This window comes from Triticum dicoccoides, chromosome 2A (genome assembly GCF_002162155.2).
Source record: "Triticum dicoccoides isolate Atlit2015 ecotype Zavitan chromosome 2A, WEW_v2.0, whole genome shotgun sequence".
NCBI classification, from domain to species: domain Eukaryota; kingdom Viridiplantae; phylum Streptophyta; class Magnoliopsida; order Poales; family Poaceae; genus Triticum; species Triticum dicoccoides.
The window spans coordinates 425,126,683-425,151,018 of NC_041382.1; positions in this window are offsets into that span (position 1 = coordinate 425,126,683).

The following is a 24,336-nucleotide window of genomic DNA, read 5'->3' on the forward strand; positions in this document are numbered from 1 at the left end:
TAGTAGCAGAGAGCTTGGCCTTAATATCCACGAGTGTAGTCGTGGGCTTGTAATTATGCATGCCAGCGCGGTCAAGTAGCTCATGAGCATACTTCCTCTAGTGGAGGAAGAAGCCATCCACACGCCGTACCACCTCGACGCCAAGGAAGTAGTGGAGTGGCCCCAAGTCCTTGATGGCGAGCATGGCGTGAAGGCGCTCAGTGCGACGTCGAAGTAGGTCGATGGTGCAAGCTATCAGGATGATGTCGTCAACGTAGAGGAGCAGGTAGGTAGTTGTAGCGTCATGGTTGTATACAAACAACAAGGCATCCGAGCGAGTGGAGTGAAACCCGAGCTGACGAAGAAAGGTCGCAATGCGCTGGTACTAGGCACGTGGCGCCTTCTTGAGCCCATACAAAGAGCATGAGGGCAAGCAAATATGGTCGGGATGCGTGTCACCGACGAAGCCGGTGGGTTGTTGACAATACACCTGTTCATCTAGATGACCACGAAGAAAGGCATTGGAGACATCCATTTGTTGAACTGGCCATGCACAAAACATGGTGAGCTAGAGGATGATGCAGATCGTGTGCGATTTTACAACTGGAGCGAAGGTGTCAGTGAAGTCAACGCCTGCACCCTGCCTGAAGCCTCGCACTACCCAACAAGCCTTATATCGCTCAAGTGTGACATCGGGACAGAGCTTATGACGATACACCCACTTGCTGCTGATTACATTGGTATGTGGGGGATGAGGAAAAAGTTGCCACGTCCTCTTCAACAATAAGGCATCAAACTCCTCATGCATAGCCGCAAGCCACTGAGGATCGCAAAGAGTGGCACATGCAGAGGAAGGAAGCAGCGACAACACAAAAGTCGATGCAGTGTAGACGTACTCATCATTAGGATAGCGAGTACTCGGGTAGGAAACTCCAGCACGGGCATGAGTCATCGGTCCGGGCGCGGCGGGCGGAATAACGACCGGCGAGGTTGTTGCCCAGGCCGGCATGCAGGCTGGCAACGCAGCCGTGGCGGTCGAGGAGGCCAGCGTTGTGCCGGTCGAGGAGGCCTAGGAGGCCGGCGACGAGAGAGCCGCTGAAGCAGTCGACGTCGAGGAGGCCGAGTGGGACTGTGACGCCCCCGATTCAATCATACACTAATCATACACGCAAATGTGTACAATCAAGATCAGGGACTCACACGAAGATATCACAACACAACTCTAGACACAAATTAAAATAATACAAGCTTTATATTACAAGTCAAGGGCCTCGAGGGCTCGAATACACAAGAGTCAGCGGAAGCAAAAATATATGAGTCACTATTGCAGGGTGGTCCAAACACGACAGTCGAATCAGAGCCCCTTCGACAAAACTGTGTGTGATGCGATAATCGCAAATGGTGGTGTAAAAAAAGTCAAAAAGGTGCAAAATGTTTGCGATGAAAGATGCATCAAACATGATTCAGAATTTAGTTGCGTGTGCGATGAAGGGCATACATTTCAGCTCAATGAACTGTTTATGATGAGGAGGCATAAAAGAAACGGGCAGCCAGATGAAAGCGTGTGTGATATACAACATACATTCACTGGGATGAACTGCGTGTGATTAGCCAACACGGTGGAAACAGTTCAACTGAATAAGATGTGTGATACGCGACAAATAGGTCCATAATCTGAAATGTGTGCGAAGACCAATAATAACACAGATGATTGCTGCTAATAAGCCATGTGAATTGCTCTGTCTACAGTAGAATAACATGTATATATAACTGAAATAAACATCCAATTACATAAGTGACTATACAGATCATTCGCACACACCTCAATAAACAATTGCATGCATTCTAATGTAGGAGAAATGATCGTCTAGTCATCTACTTTTTGTGACGCTCCCGCCACTACTATGTGGCTCGATCCCCCGTCTGGGTCAGGAAGAAGACAATTTCTCATGTTAACGATCCGCCTGTACATCTCGTAGCTTGTGTACGCGTCCATGGCCGCGTACTTGACATATTGCTCATCCAATCTCTTATGCCACACACTGTGCCAGGCGTAGTAGGGGTCGATGATGGCCGAGGCGAGGTCAACTAGGGAGTTCAGTTTGCTTTTGTCGGTGCCCTAGACCTTGTAGTGGTGATGGATGTTGACAAGATTCGGCCATTTCAAGTCCGAAACCTTGAGCGCGTTTAGATCGTTGGTGGTGTCCATCGTAGCGAAACTGTCGCTCTTGATAAACCTGGAGAAACGCTCGCAAGGCCTTGTGGAAAGGTGGAAGTGGTAGACAAGGACGTCATGTCGCACGCACAACTGGGCGACGACAACCTTCTGATTGTGCCTGGCACGACCGATGGTGTACTCGAGGTCGAAGCCGACCACTCGGTACTTGTCCTCGGTAAGGAACTGCTCCATAGTTTGGATGGAGCTCTCCACCAAGACCGGATCGTTCGTGTACACCACTGAGAGGGCCTTCCCCCTCACGTGGGTGTCCACTATGTGATGCGTGGTGAACTGCCCGCCGTTGTCATCGTCGGCCACTGGGAGTGCCATTGGAGCCACTGGGAGCGCCATTAGAACCGCTGGATTTCCTCTCTGTATGTGTCCTCTGTTGGAAATATGCCCTAGAGGCAATAATAAATTGGTTATTATTATATTTCCTTGTTCATGATAATCGTTTATTGTCCATGCTAGAATTGTATTGATAGGAAACTCAGATACATGTGTGGATACATAGACAACACCATGTCCCTAGTAAGCCTCTAGTTGACTAGCTCGTTAATCAATAGATGGTTACGGTTTCCTGACCATGGACATTAGATGTCGTTGATAACGGGATCACATCATTAGGAGAATGATGTGATGGACAAGACCCAATCCTAAGCCTAGCACAAGGATCGTGTAGTTTGTATGCTAAAGCTTTTCTAATGTCAAGTATCATTTCCTTAGACCATGAGATTGTGCAACTCCCGGATACCGTATGAGTGCTTTGGGTGTGCCAAACGTCATAACGTAACTGGGTGGCTATAAAGGTACACTACAGGTATCTCCGAAAGTGTCTGTTGGGTTGGCACGAATCGAGACTGGGATTTGTCACTCCGTGTAAACGGAGAGGTGTCTCTGGGCCCACTCGGTAGGACATCATCATAATGTGCACAAATGTGATCAAGGAGTTGATCAAGGGATGATGTGTTACGAAACGAGTAAAGAGACTTGCCGGTAACGAGATTGAACAAGGTATCGGGATACCGACGATCGAATCTCGGGCAAGTATCGTACCGCTAGACAAAGGGAATTGTATACGGGATTGATTAAGTCCTTGACATCGTGGTTCATCCGATGAGATCATCGTGGAACATGTGGGAGCCAACATGGGTATCCAGATCCCGCTGTTGGTTATTGACCGGAGAGTCATCTCGGTCATGTCTGCATGTCTCCCGAACCCGTAGGGTCTACACACTTAAGGTTCGGTGACGCTAGGGTTATAGAGATATTAGTATGCGGTAACCCGAAAGTTGTTCGGAGTCCCGAATGAGATCCCGGACGTCACGAGGAGTTCCGGAATGGTCCGGAGGTAAAGATTTATATATAGGAAGTGCTATTTCAGCCATCGGGACAAGTTTCGGGGTCACCGGTATTGTACCGGGACCACCGGAAGGGTCCCGGGGGTCCATCGGGTGGGGCCACCTACCCCAGGGGGCCATATGGGCTGTAGGGGGTGCGCCTTGGCCTATATGGGCCAAGGGCACCAGCCCCAAGAGGCCCATGTGCCAAGAGATGAGGGAAGGAAGAGTCCTAAAGGGGGAAGGCACCTCCTAGGTGCCTTGGGGAGGTGGGACTCCTCCCTGGCCGCACCCTTCCTTGGAGGAAGGGCCAAGGCTGCGCCCCCCCTCTCCCTTGGCCCTATATATAGTGGGGGGAAGGGAGGGCAACCATACCTAAGCCCTGGCGCCTCCCTCTCCCTCCCATGACACATCTCCCTCCTCCCGCAGCGCTTGGCGAAGCGCTGTTGGAATCCCGTTACTTCCACCACCACGCCGTCATGCTGCTGGATCTCCATCAACCTCTCCTCCCCCCTTGCTGGATCAAGAAGGAAGAGACGTCGCTGCTCCGTACGTGTGTTGAACGCGGAGGTGCCGTCCGTTCGGCGCTAGGATCATCGGTGATTTGGATCACGACGAGTACGACTCCATCAACCCCGTTCTCTTGAACGCTTCCGCGCGCGATCTACAAGGGTATGTAGATCCACTCCTCCCTCATTGCTAGATGACTCCATAGATTGATCTTGGTGACACGTAGGAAATTTTTTGAATTTCTGCTACGTTCCCTAACAGTGGCATCATGAGCTAGGTCTATGCGTAGTTTCTATGCACGAGTAGAACACAAAGTAGTTGTGGGCATTGATTTTGTTCAATATGCTTACCGCTACTAATCCAATCTTGATTCGGCGGCATTGTGGGATGAAGCGGCCTGGACCGACCTTATACGTACTCTTACGTGAGACTGGTTTCACCGACTGACATGCACTAGTTGCATAAGGTGGCTAGCGGGTGTCTGTCTCTCCCACTTTAGTCAGATCGGATTCGATGAAAAGGGTCCTTATGAAGGGTAAATAGCAATTGGCATATCACGTTGTGGTTTTTGTGTAGGTAAGAAACGTTCTTGCTAGAAACCCATAGCAGCCACGTAAAACATGCAAACAACAATTAGAGGACGTCTAACTTGTTTTTGCAGGGTTTGCTATGTGATGTGATATGGCCAAGAAGGATGTGATGAATGATATATGTGATGTATGAGATTGATCATGTTCTTGTAATAGGAATCATGACTTGCATGTCGATGAGTATGACAACCGGCAGGAGCCATAGGAGTTGTCTTAATTTATTTATGACCTGCGTGTCAACATAAATGTCATGTAATTACTTTACTTTATTGCTAACCGTTAGCTGTAGTAGTAGAAGTAATAGATGACGAGACAACTTCATGAAGACACGATGATGGAGATCATGATGATGGAGATCATGGTGTCATGCCGGTGACGATGATGATCATGGAGCCCCGAAGATGAAGATCAAAAGGAGCAATATGATATTGGCCATATCATGTCACTATTTGATTGCATGTGATGTTTATCATGTTTATGCATCTTATTTGCTTAGAACGATGGTAGTAAATAAGATGATCCCTCATAATAATTTCAACAAAGTGTTCCCCCTAACTGTGCACCATTGCGACAGTTCGTTGTTTCGAAGCACCACGTGATGATCGGGTGTTAGATTCTTACGTTCGAATACAACGGGTGTTGACGAGCCTAGCATGTACAGACATGGCCTCGGAACACACGCGAAACACTTAGGTTGACTTGACGAGCCTAGCATGTACAAACATGGCCTCGGAACACAAGAGACTGAGAGGTCGAGCATGAGTCGTATAGAAGATACGATCAACATGAAGATGTTCACCGATGTTGACTAGTCCATCTCACGTGATGGTCGGACACGGCCTAGTTGACTCGGATCATGTAATCACTTAGATGACTAGAGGGATGTCTATCTGAGTGGGAGTTCATAAGATGAACTTAATTATCCTGAACATAGTCAAAAGGTCTTCACAAATTATGTCATAGCTCGCGCTTCAGTTCTACTGTTTAGTTATGTTCCTAGAGAAAATTTAGTTGAAAGTTGATAGTAGCAATTATGCGGACTAGGTCCGTAAACTGAGGATTGTCCTCATTGCTTCATAGAAGGCTTATGTCCTTAATGCACCGCTCAGTGTGCTGAACCTCGAACGTCGTCTGTGGATGTTGCGAACATCTGACATACACATTTTGATAACTACGTGATAGTTCAGTTAAACGGTTTAGAGTTGAGGCACCGAAGACGTTTTGAAACGTCGCAAAACATATGAGATGTTTCGAGGGCTGAAATTGGGATTTCAGGCTCGTGCCCACATCAAGAGGTATGAGACCTCCGACAATTTTCTTAGCCTGCAAACTAAGGAGAAAAGCTCAATTGTTGAGCTTGTGCTCAGATTGTCTGAGTACAACAATCATTTGAATCGAGTGGGAGTTGATCTTCCAGATGAAATAGTGATGGTTCTCCGAAGTCATTACCACCAAGATGCTAGAGCTTCGTGATGAACTATAATATATCAGGGACATATATGATGATCCTTGAGATATTCGCGATGTTTGACACCACAAAAGTAGAAATCAAGTAGGAGCATCAATTGTTGATGGTTGGTGAAACCACTAGTTTCAAGAAGGGCAAGGGAAAGAAGGGATACTTCATGAAACGGCAATTCAGCTGCTGCTCTAGTGAAGAAACCCAAGGTTGAACCCAAACCCGAGACTAAGTGCTTCTGTAATAAGGGGAACAACCACTGGAGCAGAATTACCCTAGATACTTGGTAGATGAGAAGGCTGTCGATAGAAGTATATTGGATACACATTATGTTAATGTGTACTTTACTAGTACTCCTAGTAGCACCAGGGTATTAGATACCGGTTCGGTTGCTAAGTGTTAGTAACTCGAAATAAAAGCTACGGAATAAACGGAGACTAGCTAAAAGGTGAGATGATGATATGTGTTGGAAGTATTTCCAAGGTTGATCAAATATCGTACGCTCCCTCTACCATCGAGATTGGTATTAAAACCTAAATAATTGTTATTTGGTGTTTGCGTTGAGCATAGACATGATTGGATTACGTCTATCGCAATACGGTTATTCATTTAAGGAGAATAATGGTTACTCTGTTTATTTGAATAATACCTTCAATGGTCTTGCACCTAAAATGAACGGTTCATTGAATCTCGATCGTAGTGATACACATGTTCATGCCAAAAGATATAAGATAGTAATGATAGTACCACCTACTTGTGGCACTGCCACGTAAGTCATATCGGTATAAAACGCATGAAGAAGCTCTATGTTGATGGATCTTTGGGCTCACTCGTTTTTGAAAAGTTTGAGACATGTGAACCATGTCTATTGGTGTATATGCATGAAGAAACTCCATGCAAATGGACCGTTTTGACTCACTTGATTTTGAATCACTTGAGACATGCAAATCATACCACATGGGCAAGATGATTGAAAGCCTCATTTTCAGTAAAATGGAACTAGAAAGCAACTTGTTGGAAGTAATACATTTTTGATGTGTACAGTCCAATGAGTGCTGAGGCATGTAGTGGATATCGTTATGTTCTTACTTCACAGATGATTTGAGTAGATGTTGAGTATATTTACTTGATGAATCACGAGTCTGAATTATTGAAAGGTTCAAGTAATTTTAGGGTGAAGTTGAAAGATCGTCGTGACAAGAGGATAAAAGATCTATGATATGATCATAGAGATGAATATCTGAATTACGAGTTTGGCACAGAATTAAGACATTGTGGAAATTGTTTCACAACTAATACAGCCTGGAACACCATAGTGTGATGGTGTGTCCGAACATCATAACTGCACCCTATTGGATATGATGCATACCATGATGTCTCTTATCGAATTACCACGATAGTTTATGGGTTAGGCATTAAAGACAACCACATTCACTTTAAATAGGGCACCACGTAATTCCGATGAGATGACACCATATGAACTATGGTTTAGAGAAACCTAAGCTATCATTTCTTAGAAGTTTGGGGCTGCGACGCTTATGTGAAAAAGTTTCAGGCTGATAAGCTCGAACCCAAAGCGGATAAATGCATCTTCATAGGACACCCAAAACAGTTGGGTATACCTCATGTCTCAGATCCGAAAGCAATAAGGGATTGTTTCTAGAATCGGGTCCTTTCTCGAGGAAAAGTTTCTCTCGAAGGAATTGAGTGGGAGGATGGTGGAGACTTGATGAGGTTATTGAACCGTCACTTCAACTAGTGTATAGCAGGGCACAAAGAGTTGTTCCTGTGGCAGCTACACCAATTGAAGTGGAAGCTTATGATAGTGATCATGAAACTTCAGATCAAGTCACTCCCAAACCTCGTGGGATGACAAGGATGCGTACTACTTCAGAGTGGTACGTAATCCTGTCTTGGAAGTCATGTTGCTAGACAACAATGAACCTACGAGCCATGGAGAAGCGATGGTGGGCCCGGATTCCGATAAATGGCTCGAGGCCATAAAATCCGAGAGAGGATCCATGTATGGAAACAAAGTGTAGACTTTGACAGAACAGCTCGATGGTCGTGAGGCTGTTGAGTACAGATGGATTTTAAAAGGAAGACGGACAATGATGGTAAGTATCACCATTAAGAAAGCTCGACTTGTCGTTAAGATTTTTTTTCCGACAAGTTCAAGGAGTTGACTATGATGAGACTTTCTCACTCGTAGCGATGCTAAGAGTCTGTTGGAATTATATTAGCGATTACTGCATTATTTATGAAATCTTGCAGATAGGATGTCAAAACATTGTTTCCTCGACAATTTTCTTGAGGAAAGGTTGTATGTGATACAACCGAAAGGTTTTGTCAATCCTGAAAGATGGTAATAAGTATGCAAAGCTCCAGCAATCCTTCTAAGGACTGGGGTAAGCATCTCGGAGTTGGAATGTATGCTTTGATGAGATGATCAAAGATTTTGGGTGTATACAAAGTTTATGAGAAACTTGTATTTCCAAAGAAGTGAGTGGGAGCACTATAGAATTTCTGTTGAATATATGTTGTTGACATATTGTTGATCAGAAATGACGTAGAATTTCTGGAAAGCATATAGGGTTATTTGGAAAGTGTTTTTCAATGGAAAGCTTGGATTAAGCTACTTGAACATTGAGCATCAAGATCTATAAGGATAGATCAAAACGCTTAATGGTATTTTCAAATGAGCACATACCTTGACATGATCTTGAAGGTGTTCAAGATGAATCAGTCAAAGAAGGAGTTCTTGCCTGAGTTGTAAGGTATGAAGTTAAGACTTAAAGCTCGACCACGGCAGAATAGAGAGAAAGGACGAAGGTCGTCCCCTATGCTTAAGACGTAGGCTCTACAGTATGCTATGCTATGTACCGCACCTGAAGTGTGCCTTGCCATGAGTCAGTCAAGGGGTACAAGAGTGATCCAAGAATGGATCACAAGATAGTGGTCAAAGTTATCCTTAGTAACTAGTGGACTAAGGAATTTTCTCGATTATGGAGGTGGTAAAAGAGTTCGTCGTAAAGGGTTACGCCGATGCAAACTTTGACACTAATCCAGATTATTCTGAGTAGTAAACTACATTCGTATAGTAGAACAGTTATTTGGAATAGCTCCAAATAGAACGTGGTAGCTGCATCTAGGAGATGACATAGAGATTTGTAAAGCACACACGGATCTGAAAGGTTCAGACCCATTGACTATAACATCTCTCACAAGCATAACATGATCAAACCCAGAACTCATCGAGTGTTAATCACATGGTAATATGAACTAGATTATGGACTCTAGTAAACTCTTTGGGTGTTAGTCACATGGGGATGTGACCTTGAGTGTTAATCACATAGCGATGTGAACTGGATTATTGACTCTAGTGCAAGTGGGAGACTATTGGAAATATGCCCTAGAGGCAATAATAAATTGGTTATTATTATATTTCCTTGTTCATGATAATCGTTTATTGTCCATGCTAGAATTGTATTGATAGGAAACTTAGATACATGTGTGGATACATAGACAACACCATGTCCCTAGTAAGCCTCTAGTTGACTAGCTCGTTAATCAATAGATGGTTACGGTTTCCTGACCATGGACATTAGATGTCGTTGATAACGGGATCACATCATTAGGAGAATGATGTGATGGACAAGACCCAATCCTAAGCCTAGCACAAGGATCGTGTAGTTTGTATGCTAAAGCTTTTCTAATGTCAAGTATCATTTCCTTAGACCATGAGATTGTGCAACTCCCGGATACCGTAGGAGTGCTTTGGGTGTGCCAAACGTCACAACGTAACTGGGTGGCTATAAAGGTACACTACAGGTATCTCCGAAAGTGTCTGTTGGGTTGGCACGAATCGAGACTGGGATTTGTCACTCCATGTAAACGGAGAGGTGTCTCTGGGCCCACTCGGTAGGACATCATCATAATGTGCACAATGTGATCAAGGAGTTTATCATGGGATGATGTGTTACGAAACGAGTAAAGAGACTTGCCGGTAACGAGATTGAACAAGGTATCGGGATACCGACGATCGAATCTCGGGCAAGTATCGTACCGCTAGACAAAGGGAATTGTATACGGGATTGATTAAGTCTTTGACATCGTGGTTCATCCGATGAGATCATCGTGGAACATGTGGGAGCCAACATGGGTATCCAGATCCCACTGTTGGTTATTGACCGGAGAGTCATCTCGGTCATGTCTGCATGTCTCCCGAACCCGTAGGGTCTACACACTTAAGGTTCGGTGACACTAGGGTTATAGAGATATTAGTATGCGGTAACCCGAAAGTTGTTCGGAGTCCTGGATGAGATCCCGGACATCACGAGGAGTTCCGGAATGGTCCGGAGGTAAAGATTTATATATAGGAAGTGCTATTTCGGCCATCGGGACAAGTTTCAGGGTCACCGGTATTGTACCGGGACCACCGGAAGGGTCCCGGGGGTCCACCAGGTGGGGCCACCTACCCCGGGGGGGCACATGGGCTGTAGGGGGTGCGCCTTGGCCTATATGGGCCAAGGGCACCAGCCCCAAGAGGCCCATGCGCCAAGAGATGAGGGAAGGAAGAGTCCTAAAGGGGGAAGGCACCTCCTAGGTGCCTTGGGGAGGTGGGACTCCTCCCTGGCCGCACCCTTCCTTGGAGGAAGGGCCAAGGCTGCGCCCCCCTCTCCCTTGGCCCTATATATAGTGGGGGGAAGGGAGGGCAACCATACCTAAGCCCTGGCGCCTCCCTCTCCCTCCCATGACACATCTCCCTCCTCCCGCAGCGCTTGGCGAAGCCCTGTTGGAATCCCGCTACTTCCACCACCACGCCGTCGTGCTGCTGGATCTCCATCAACCTCTCCTCCCCCCTTGCTGGATCAAGAAGGAAGAGACGTCGCTACTCCGTACGTGTGTTGAACGTGGAGGTGCCATCCGTTCGGCGCTAGGATCATCGGTGATTTGGATCACGACGAGTATGACTCCATCAACCCCGTTCTCTTGAACGCTTCCGCGCGCGATCTACAAGGGTATGTAGATCCACTCCTCCCTCGTTGCTAGATGACTCCATAGATTGATCTTGGTGACACGTAGGAATTTTTTGAATTTCTGCTACGTTCCCTAACAACCTCGTGGGTGTGCTTATTGTGACGTGTGAGACGAGAGATGAAGGTAAATGGACACAGGAATAAAGGGGGGCCGGGCGGCATGGATTCTCGGCACGTCTGCATGAGAGTTTTTGCAGCGGGTAACTGCATCGTCGCGCCGCGCCCGGCGCAACCGCTTGCACACGAACGTGCATGATCGTGCGCCGACCCAAAACACTGGCAGCGCGCGTGGAGGGACGAGGGCAGAGCACTCGAAGGGACGCGAGAGCAGAGCGCGCGCGGCGGCGCGCGAGCAGAGCGCGTCGCGGCCGCCTGAACCACAAGCAACCACACACATGGAGCAGTTGAACACGGAGCAAATGGTCGCCTACAAGCCGGGCGACAGTTGCGTCGTTGCGTAGAGAGCGGCCGTGTGGTACCACCTCCGTCTAGTCTATAGTCTCCTTTATATTCCGTGCCATACTTTGCCCTCAAATTTAACCAACAAAATGTTAATACATGTTTTAAAAATTATATAATTGGAAACTTTGTTCAAATACAAATCCAACTATATAATCTTTGGCGACATGCATTCGTATTTTATTAGTTAAATCATACTTATAAACCAGGACGGTGGTATAGTAGGTAATTAAATTGCAAATATTTTTTTATTAACCGTATGTGTACATGGCCTTTCGTCCTCCTCTCGCACGTCTTGTCACCCCGCTGCCGCAGACGGCTTACAACGCAAGCTTGCGCAGCGCACGGGGACGTTCTTTTTGCCAAACGGTGGCGCCAATGAATTGTCGGTGAGCCCGTTCCCGCGCAACCTCAAAGGTTCCCGCGCAAGCTTCCCGCCCGACTCGGTGAAATCCCCCAAAATCCCAATTCTTACCGGCTAGCTATAAAAACCCTCATGGTCGACGGGTCCTACGTCGCATTTTCCCCTCCATCCATGTAGCTTATCTCGCCTGCTTCCCCCACATTCATCAATGGCACCGGTCCGTCGTCGTCGCTCAGCCACTCCACCATCATCAAAGGATAGCTCTAGCTGGGAGGCTACACCGCGGCAACGACGCAGTCCCCGACATAGTGTAGTGCGTGTCGCGTCCCTGTTGGGTGTGCGCGGAACACCCGCCACACGCTCCGCCGCCGTGCCCGTCGGCAGCTGTTGCCGGCCGCCGTTGCTGCCACACCACCGTTGAAAGCCTGGGCCATCGCCCGCTCCGCCACCGCGGCCTGAAGGCGGGAGATGGCCGTTGTGGCCTCCACCCCACTGCCGGCCACTGTGGCCATCACCTGCTCCGCCACCGCGGCCCAAAGGAGGGAGGTGGTGGTCGTGGCCACCACCCAGTCGTCGGCTGCCGTGGCCGCCGGCCCACCGTTGACCGCCGGGGTCATCACCCGCTCTGCCACCGCCATCCGAAGGCGGGAGGCGGAGGTGGATGCCCGCACGTGCGACAACGACCTTGCACGCTACACCGAGTTCCTGCGAGAGTAGGAGGAGCGCCTCGTCGAGCACGCAAAGAGCCTTACCGCCACAGTGGCAGTGGCACACGCCGCTTCAGAGGCGAGGAATCAGGAGATCTACGAGGAGAACCATCGCTTCGAGAGGGGTCGTCTGGAGCGGTAGTGGGTGTTCGAGGCGAGCGTCGCTGAAGCTGCATTAGCGGCAGGCACCGCATTGCGGTTGCCCAGCTCGTCGGTAGGCTCCTCCTCCTCTGCCTCTTACTGAGCATGCTCGACAGAGGAGAGTTAGCCGGAAGTAGTACAAAGCCCCTTCGTAGTAGTAGTGGTATTTAGGGGCTATTTTGTCTAGTTCATCTAACTATAGATGTGGTGGAACTATATAACGTACTTAAAATTAGCTAGTATATATAGTTGAACTAGCTATTTTAGTACGTGGTTGGCAACAATTGGGGAAAAGTTTGGTTGGTTCAGCTGTCGAGTTGAACTGTTTGTATAAATTAAGAACGACTGCTTAAGCTATGAATGAAATCTATGCTTAATTACTGAATCTTAGTTGCAAAAATTAGATACTGCTAGTGATTTTTACCTTCATAATTTGACAAATCGCAGTGTTACAAGGATTGAAAAATCTTACCAAATTGTTTGTACGTGGTTCCACACGGGTCATGCAAAACAACTGTTTGCATTGAAGGGATGCACAAATTCTGTGCTGCTCTCACTTTGCATACGGGTGTTCTATCTAAAATGTTTGCGATCAAGAGCTGCAGAAATCCTGCTCGGCACATTTTCTCTTGGCTTCCTTGGGAAGTTGTCGGTTTGCATACGGGTGTTCCAACTAAAACGTTCGCATTAAACTGCGGCTTGAGCGCCATTAATGGAGAGGATGTGAGCAAGGTGGGCGGCCATGGAAGTCAAAAGGCTCGCTTCCAAGTGAGCCTGCGCAGCGTACAGCTCGCACGCTTCTCGGTGAGCCTGCGCACTCAAGGATAACTTTTACGCCTCTCGGTTAGCCTACGCACCGGACGGCGCTCGCACGCCTCCCGTTCAGTCAAGGTCAAGCAGCTATCCGCACGGCACCTCCTACAGCCATTAAAACCAAGACACGTGGTGTCACGTGAATGGTTAACAGAATTTTGGATTCACTATAATTTAAAAACCAGGCATCTCAATGTTTTGCCGGCAATCAATGGTGCCCCGGTGTTTCAAATTCATTCTCATTTCTTGCATGGGACCTAAGCATGCACCCAAGGACACATATTTGATTTTTCAACCAATTTATATGCACTCGAGCATGTGCATGTAGTTCAAATTTGAATTATGCACATAAAATGCATTAAAACTCAGTTAATGCATAAAAATGTCCAAACTAACCCCGAAAAATCACAAAAAATCACACAACACTTCTGTTGTTCTATGTTGACACGAGAAAAAGATTTGAAAACAATAAGATGCAATGGATATCGTTTCGTCCACAAAGGTGGGGCGTTCCCTACCGAAAACCATCATGCTTGTTGTGGGAAGCTCCGGTTTGTGAGAAGCATATACCCAAACCTGCCCCAAATGGGACAAAATTTGTACCACAACATGTTGATGCCGCTCCATGATAGCATGCCAAGTTTCATGAATTTCAGACGAGTTTTGGATTTACTAGAATTTAAAAACCATGCATCTCAATGTTTTGCCGGCAATCAATGGTGCCCCGGTGTTTGAAATTCATTCCCATTTCTTGCATGGGACCTAAGCATGCACCCAAGGACACATATTTGATTTTTCAACCAATTTATATGCACTGGAGCATGTGCATGTAGTTCAAATTTGAATTATGCACATAAATGCATTGAAAACTCAGTTAATGCATAACAATGTCCAAGCGAACCCCGAAAAATCACAAAAAATCACACAACACTCCTGTTGTTCTATGTTGACACGAGAAAAAAAATTGAAAGCAATAAGAGGCAACAGACATCGTTTCGTCCACAAAGGTGGGACGTTCCTACCGAAAACCATCATGCTTGTTGTGAGAAGCTCCGGTTTGTGAGGAGCATATACCCAAACCTGCCCCAAATGGGACAAAATTTGTACCACGACATGTTGATGCCGCTCCATGATAGCATGCTAAGTTTCATGAATTTCAGACGAGTTTTGGATTTACTAGAATTTAAAAACCATGCATCTCAATGTTTTGCCAGTAATCAACGGTGCCCAGGTGTTTGAAATTCATTCCCATTTCTTGCATGGGACCTAAGCATGCACCCAAGGACACATATTTGATTTTTCAACCAATTTATATGCACTGGAGCATGTGCATGTAGTTCAAATTTGAATTATGCACATAAATGCATTGAAAACTCAGTTAATACATAAAAATGTCCAAACGAATCCCAAAAAATCACAAAAATTCACACAACACTCCTGTTGTTCTATGTTGACACGAGAAAAAAATTGAAAGCAATAATAGGCAATGGATATCGTTTCGTCCACAAAGGTGGGACGTTCGCTACCGAAAACCATCATGCTTGTTGTGAGAAGCTCCGGTTTGTGAGAAGCATATACCCAAACCTGCCCCAAATAGGACAAAATTTGTACAACAGCATGTTGATGCCGCTCCATGATAGCATGCCAAGTTTCATGAATTTCAGACGAGTTTTGGATTTACTAGAATTTAAAAACCAGGCAGCTCAATGTTTTACCGGCAATCAACGGTGCCCCGGTGTTTCAAATTCATTCCCATTTATTGCATGGGACCTAAGCATGCACCCAACGACACATATTTGATTTTTCAACCAATTTATATGCACTGGAGCATGTGGATGTAGTTCAAATTTGAATCATGCACATAAAATGCATTGAAAACTCAGTTAATGCATAAAAATGTCCAAACAAACCCTGAAAAATCACAAAAAATCACACAACACTCCTGTTGTTCTATGTTGACACGAGAAAAAAATTTGAAAGCAATAAGAGGCAATGAATATCATTTCGTCCACAAAGGTGGGACGTTCCCTACCAAAAACCATCATGCTTGTTGTGAGAAGCTCCGGTTTGTGAGAAGTATATACCCAAACCTGCCCCAAATGGGACAAAATTTGTAGAACGGCATGTTGATGCTGCTCCATGATAGCATGCCAAGTTTCATGAATTTCAGACGAGTTTTGGATTTACTAGAATTTAAAAACCATGCATCTCAGTGTTTTGCCGACAATCAATGGTGCCATGGTGTTTGAAATTCATTCCCATTTCTTGCATGGGACCTAAGCATGAACCCAAGGACACATATATGATTCTTCAACCAATTTATATGCACTGGAGCATGTGCATGTAGTTCAAATTTGAATTATGCACATAAAATGCATTGAAAACTCTGTTAATGCATAAAAATGTCCAAACGAACCCCGAAAATCACAAAAAATCACACAACACTCCTGTTGTTCTATGTTGACATGAGAAAAAGATTTGATAGCAATAAGAGGCAATGGATATCATTTCGTCCCCAAAGGTGGGACGTTCCCTACCGAAAACCATCATGCTTGTTGTGAGAAGCTCCAGTTTGTGAGAAGCATATACCCAAACCTGCCCTAAATGGGACAAAATTTGTACCATGACATGTTGATGCCGCTCCATGATAGCATGCCAAGTTTCATGAATTTCAGACGAGTTTTGGATTTACTAGAATTTAAAACCAGGCATCTCAATGTTTTGCCAGCAATCAACGGTGCCCTGGTGTTTGAAATTCATTCCCATTTCTTGCATGGGACCTAAGCATACACCCAAGGACACACATATGCATTTGATTTTACCAATTTATATGCACTGGAGCATATGCATGTAGTTCAAATTTGAATTGTTCACCTGAAATGGCTAGAAAACCAATTTAATGTATAAAATGTTCAAACGAACCCTGAATAATTCCAATTCTTTTACGACACACATATAGTTGCATGTTCACTCCAGATAAAAGGTCTAGCAATTTAAACACCATCCATTGCCGCTGTGACCCCATTATGTAATTCGAATCAAGATGAAAAATCAAGTAGATCGCACACAGTTTATTATCAGCAACTGTGTGAGATGTAGTACAAAATATCTTGGAGCACCATCGGTGTATAGTACGCTTATGGCTTACGCGAGAAGGTGCATCGACTACAGTCCACAACCGGCATCTCAAGCACACTAGCTCGCTCCCCAAATATCATTTCACTGTTCAATCATCGTCGGTGAAAGATGGGCACATGGACCCGTGTCGTGAGAGAAACTTCGGTGGCACACTCCGGCAAGAGCGCGGCCGTAGCCGCCATGCGCGTGCTAACAAGGTGCATGAGCGCGGCCGCAATTTGCGACCGGGCGGCAAAGGCAGCCCAAACGGCCGCTGTTGCTTCTCAGGTGGTGGCAACAACATCTGCCTCGGGGATAGCAACTGGCGAGAGCAGCACATCAGTTGTCCGTTCCGCAGCGGCGGCATTAGCCCTGATGGAGTCCTCCCACGACCATGTCGAGGCCGCCCACGCCCAGCTCCTGGCGGTCACCGCACAAATCAAATGAAGCTTCTCCGATGACGGTCAGCAACCCACGGCCGAGGAGCTGGCAATCACCGAGAGCGTTCGAGTAGTCGTCCGTTCCTCCACCGCATACCTTGCGACGACGGAGCCCGTCCAAGCCCAGATCGCGTCCGCCCATGCCCAGCTTGTGGCGGCCTTTTCCAAAGAGATGGCGGACGCAGATGGCGAGATGCTTGCCGAGTATGGTGCGATGGATGCCATGGAGCCCCTTCCCCAGGAGACCGTCGGGCGCGAGCTGGACATGGAGGCGGTGGCAGAGATCGACGAGAACCAGCCGTAGTAGTACTCTATGTTTTGTTTAATTAAGAGCGTCGGTCTTTAATTTGTTAGAGTAATGTTTAGGTCAGCTAGCTCTGTTTAATTGCTGAACTTGCTCGACTAAGAAGTGTGGGTGTGTTGTAGTCTCCTTTGTGTACCCAAATTATGCAATGACGTGGATAACCACTATAACCATGGAAATTCGAGCCAAAACTTTTGACGTTCAAACTCATCACACACAGGTTAAGCTATCTGAATTGTTTGTGATGTCCACATATCGTACACAGTTCTGAATAAGGGACTGTGTCTGATGACACTTTGCACACTGATTTTTTGGCTGAAGCGATTCCAAATTTTCTGCTTCCGCGGAAATATCTACCTCCCCGCCCCCTCCCCCTTACCAAAAGCCACATTTCCCCTCTTTTCGCCTTCCTTTCCAAGTTGAAACCTTCACTCCTTACTTGCAGCACCGCCGCCTCCTAGACGACGACTCTCCTTCATGCTGCTCGGCCTCCTCTATCCAGACAGGTAATCCACACCCGACCCCCATCCTCCTCCTCCTTCCACATCCCACATGCCCTGACCGCCGGCGCGAGTGCGACACCTTCCACCCAAATCACCGACCCCTCCATGAAATAAGCGTTGGTCTAAGCCATGGTGCACGTAGTATAGCCAGGACCTCAAGGAGCATTTGACAGCAGAGAAGCAAATCGCGGCCGCACGCGCGGATGAGGTCGTGATGGCTGCCATTCGTGCCGACCCCCAGATCTTGTAGGAGCACCTTGCCAATTGCTAGCTACGCCGGTTAAGCATGCTCGATTTACCCGTTGCGTGTGCTGCTCCTGCCTTTCCTTCACAAAATCTAGTGAATTGTGCTATCTAATTTCACCATGCAATCTGTTGCTCTAGTGTATATGTTCTATATGTCGTGCAGTGTGGTGCTCACTTATTAAATGTTTTGTTAATTAGTTGTCGTCTTCAGTTAACTTTTTGGTTCAATTATGCAAATGTGATGTTCAATTCTTCAGGCTGCGATTTTGTATTATCTTCCATGTGAGAAATAAATCGAATTTATCTTTACAAAATTGTGGGTGCATTCTGTTATTGTATACCATGTGAGGAGAAAAAAATACAATTGCTACAATTGGCTGTAGTTAACTGTTTGGTTAACTCATTGATCTTCTATTAGGAGTATGTTATACTGTGCAATGAGGTGCTCAGTTAATGTTTGGTTCATTTGTTGTGGTGTTTAGTTAACTGCTTGGTTCAATGTTATATTGTGCAATGTGGTGCTTAGTTAATGTTTGGTTCATTTGTTGTGGTGTTTAGTTAACTCCTTGGTTCAATTCTGCAATGCGATGTCCAATTGTCGTGGGTAGAATTTTGTATTGTTGTGCATGTGAGGATTAAATCGAATTTGGCTGCACTTAATACATGAGAAACATATACAAGTGCTATATTTCCTAGTTCTTAATCATGCTTGGTTTGGGTAAATGGATTTTCCATGTGGCTTCAATTAATCTGATGAATCTGCAATGTGCTTATTTTTCATCAACATATTTTACTGATAGCATGCGAACCCTTACTTAACCTGATGACTAACTACCTTATATGTGTTGCAGGGAAACAATGGGAAGCACTGAGGTTTACAATCGAGGTTAGTACGTGCATGGTCCGTTGTCTAATAACACATTATTGTGCAATTGCAGGAACCATTCTAATATTTGGTTTTTAACAATTTGGTCTTGCACATGTAGGTCCTGCTGTCAGAGGTTTTGACCCACTGTTCGACCCTTTTTGCATATGGGGAAATGAGTTGTCCATGAATATCAATCAAATCAAGAAACTCAGAAAGATTGTTAGGATAAAGAAATTAGCGACAAAAAACAACAAGATCTTTGTCTGCACAATGAAGAAGACATCAGTTCACTACAAGATGGTACTAACTATTATACCTTGCCTTTTTTATTCCTTTGCCCCATTTCCAATATGGAGAAGATATTTATGCACATCCTTGTTTTTAGGCCTTTCCACAACAGTTCACTGATGATTACCTCTCAAACCACCTCTATGGCCAGGAGGCGAGGAAGGTTTTCATACAACACCCATGGTTCAATATTGAAGTGTTCCTGAAGAGGTCGAAGGACGGACGGTCAATCATCCACAGGAACTGGCCTAAAGTTGCAAAGACCTTCAACATGAATGAAGGCTCAATATTCACCTTCCGCTTCAGTGGTTCTCCAGATGAGATGCATCTGTTTGTATACCGTCTATGATGCTAATTTCGAAAGGTTCTACATGTTGCATGTGGAACTTGCTGCTGGTGTAGTTGTGTAATGGGGTAGCTGAGTGCTGAAGCTATATCATGTTGTACTCTGATGTATTTCAATTATGAAATTCTGCTTCCTTAATATGGAAATGAAATATATTATGTGCTTAATATGAATGTTAATTAGATTAATAAATGGATTATTAGTAATAGGGAAATTAGCCTGCTAATGGCGAATTAGCCTCCTAATTGGGTTTTGATATTGCAAACGGTTGTTGAAAAAATACCGTGGGCGATGACCACAGGCAACGCACACAATTTCTAGGAATAAACCGTGTTGGATCAATGAACAATAACACATGACTTTCTCTTGAAAACTGTTTGCGTTAGGCCACCTTGCGCAAACATTTACCACATCAAAACTGTGTGTCATGGACAGCCTTTGCCACACAGTTTCTTCGATGGACCGTGTGTGCGACATTCAATAACGCAACAGATTTAATGGGAAAAATTGTGTGTGATATACCTATGAACAGAAACGTTTTCCTTGGAGCGACTATGTGGGATGTGCATACGAACGGAAACGTTTAGCGGGGACTGATTGTGTGGGATGTACTTGAGACTTGAAAAAATTTCATCGTATAATTGTAATTTTAGCTGTACTGTATGTATTTCCGTATTTGAGTGCTCGCCGGTACACGACCTCATTTTGCTGAACGTGTGTGCCAGGAGGGCATATCCCCGGCGGTTTATGGGTCGTGTGGGAAGGACCCCCCTATCGCCCACACTCACTTCGCGATGGTTGATATGTCTCCAACGTATCTATAATTTTTGATTGTTCCATGCTATTATATTATCTGTTTTGGATGTTTATGGGCTTTATTATGCACTTTTATATTATTTTTGGGACTAACCTATTAACCCAGATCCCAGTGCCAGTTTCTATTTTTCCTTGTTTTATAGTATCACAGAAAAGGAAAATCAAACGGAGTCCAATTGACCTGAAACTTCACGGAACTTATTTTTGGAACGGAAGCAATCCAGAAGACTTGGGGTGTACGTAAGGGAAGCAACAAAGAAGGCACGAGGCAGGGGGGCGCGCCCTCCACCCTCGTGCCCCCCTGACATATTTCTTCCTCCTATATATATCCATATACCCTAAAAACTTCGGGAGCATAATAGAGCGGGAGTTCCGCCGCCAGAAGCCTCCGTAGCCACCAAAAACCAATCTAGACCCGTTTCGGCCCCCTGCCAGAGGGGGAATCCCTCTCCGGCGGCCATCTTCATCATCCCGGTGCTCTCCATGATGAGGAGGGAGTAGTTCTCCCTCGGGGCTGAGGGTATGTACCAGTAGCTATGTGTTTGATATCTCTCTCTCTCTCTCTCTCTCGTGTTCTTGAGGTGGTACGATCTTGATGTATTGCGAGCTTTGCTATTATATTTGGATCCTATGATGTTTCTCCCCCTCTACTCTCTTGTGATGAATTGAGTTTTCCCTTTGAAGTTATCTTATCGGATTGAGTCTTTAAGGATTTGAGAACACTTGATGTATGTCTTGCGTGGGATACCCGTGGTGACAATGGGGTATTCTATTGATCCACTTGATGTATGTTTTGGTGATCAACTTGCGGGTTCCACCCATGAACCTATGCATAGGGGTTGGCACATATTTTCATCTTGACTCTCTGGTAGAAACTTTGGGGCACTCTTTGAGGTTCTATGTGTTGGTTGAATAGATGAATCTGAGATTGTGTGATGCATATCATATAATCATACCCACGGATACTTGAGGTGACATTGGAGTATCTAGGTGACATTAGGGTTTTGGTTGATTTGTGTCTTAAGGTGTTATTCTAGTACGAACTCCAGGGCTGTTTGTGACACTTATAGGAATAGCCCAACGGATTGATTGGAAAGAATAACTTTGAGGTGGTTTCGTACCCTACCATAATCTCTTCATTTGTTCTCCGCTATTAGTAACTTTGGAGTGACTCTTTGTTGCATGTTGAGGGATAGTTATATGATCTAGTTATGTTATTATTGTTGAGGGAACTTGCACTAGCGAAAGTATGAACCTTAGGCCTTGTTTCAACACATTGCAATACCTTTTGTGCTCACTTTTATCATTAGTTACCTTGCTGTTTTTATATTTTTAGATTACAAAAACCATTATCTACTATCCATATACCACTTGTATCACCATCTCTTCGCCGAACTAGTGCACCTATACAATTTACCATTGTATTGGGTGTGTTGGGGACACAAGAGACTCTTTGTTATTTGGTTGCAGGGTTGCTTGAGAGAGACCATCTTCAGCCTACGCCTCCTACGGATTGATAAACCTTAGGTCATCCACTTGAAGGAAATTTGCTACTGTCCTACAAACCTCTGCACTTTCAGGCCCAACAACGTCTACAAGAAGAAGGTTGTGTAGTAGACATCAAGCTCTTTTCTGGCGCCATTGCCCGGGAGGTTAGTGCTTGAAGGTATATCTTTAGATCTTGCAATCAAATCTTTTTGTTTCTTGTTTTATCACTAGTTTAGTTTATAAAATAAAATTACAAAAATGGAATTGAGAGTACCTCATATGCTTCATCTTTTTAATATCTTTCATGAAAATAAGGATTCCGATAATTGTGCTCAAGTGCTAGAAGAAGAATGCATTAGAATGCTTGGCACTAAATCTTTTAATGATGAGCATGATTGCAATGTTGTTAGTATGAATTCCTTGAATATCTATGATGCTAATGATATGCAAAGCCACAAGCTTGGGGAAGCTATGTTTGATGAACATGATATTTTTTGTCCCCCAAGTTTTGATGAGCAAATTTATTATGATGAAGGCATGCCTCCTATTTATGATGATTATATTGATGAAAGTGGATTTGGAGAGGTCATGACTTTATTTAGTGATGAATCCACTATTTCGGAAGAGGTTCCAATTGATTATGAGAAGAAAGTTGCTATCTATGATGATTATTGTGATGACATGTATTCTATAAAGATTTATGATAACCATGAAACTTGTCATCATGATTTTAGTTTTCAATTGGATTATGCCTCACATGATAGTTATTTTGTTGAGTTTTCTCCCAGTACTATTCATGAAAAGAAATTTGCTTATGTGGAGAGTAGAAAATTTCGATGGACTATGGAATAAGGAGTGGCAAGAGCCTAAGCTTGGGGATGCCCAAGGCACCTCAAGGTAATATTCAAGGACAACCAAAAGCCTAAGCTTGGGGATGCTCCGGAAGGCATCCCCTCTTTCCTCTTCGTTCATCGGTAACTTTACTTGGAGCTATATTTTTATTCGCCACATGATATGTGTTTTGCTTGGAGCATTATTTTATTCTCTTTTGCTTTGCTTGCTGTTTGAATAAAATAACAAGATATGAAATTCTTAAATGCTAGAGAGTCTTCACATAGTTGCATAATTATTCAACTACTCATTGATCTTCACTTATATCTTTCGGAGTATTTGTCATTTGCTCTAGTGCTTCACTTATATCTTTTTAGAGCACAGTGGTGGTTTATTTTGAAGAAATAGATGAACTCTTGTGCATCACTTATATAATTTTGAGAGTCTTTAGAACATCATGGTAGTTTGCTTTGGTTATGAATTCAGTCCTAATATGATGGGCATCCAAGAGGGATATAATAAAAACTTTCATATAGAGTGCATTGAATACTATGAGAAGTTTGATACTTGATGATTTTTTTGAGATATGAGGATGGTAATATTAGAGTCATGATAGTTGAGTAGTTGTGAATTTGAGAAATACTTGTGTTGAAGTTTGTGATTCCCGTAGCATGCACGTATGGTGAACCGTTATGTTAAGAAGTCGGAGCATGATGTATTTATTGATTGTCCTCCTTATGAGTGGCGGTCGGGGACGAGCGATGGTCTTTTCCAACCAATCTATCCCCCTAGGAGCACGCGTGTAGTACTTTGCTTCGATAACTAATAGATTTTTGCAATAAGTATGTGAGTTCTTTATGACTAATGTTGAGTCCATGGATTATACGCACTCTCACCCTTCCACCATTGCTACCCTCTCTAATACCGCGCACCCTTTGCTGGTATCATAAACCCACCATATACCTTCCTCAAAACAGCCACCATACCTACCTATTATGCATTTCCATAGCCATTCCGAGATATATTGCCATGCGACTTTCCACCCTTCTGTTATTATGACATGTTTCATCATTGTCATATTGCTTTGCATGATCATGTAGTTGACATTGTACTTGTGGTAAAGCCACCGTTCATAATTCTTCCATACATGTCACTCTTGAGTCATTGCACAACCCGGTACACCGCCGGAGGCATTCATATAGAGTCATATTTTGTTCTAAGAATCAAGTTGTAATTCTTGAGTTGTAAGTAAATAAAAGTGTGATGATCATCATTATTAGAGCATTGTCCCAGTGAAGAAAGGATGATGGAGACTATGGTTCCCCCACAAGTCGGGATGAGACTCTGGACGAAAATAAATAAATAAAAGAGGCCAAAGAAGCCCACATAAAAAAAGAAGAAGAGAAAAGATTCCATAAAAAAGAGAAGGCCCAAATAAAAAAATAAAAATAAAAAAAATTAGAGAAAAAG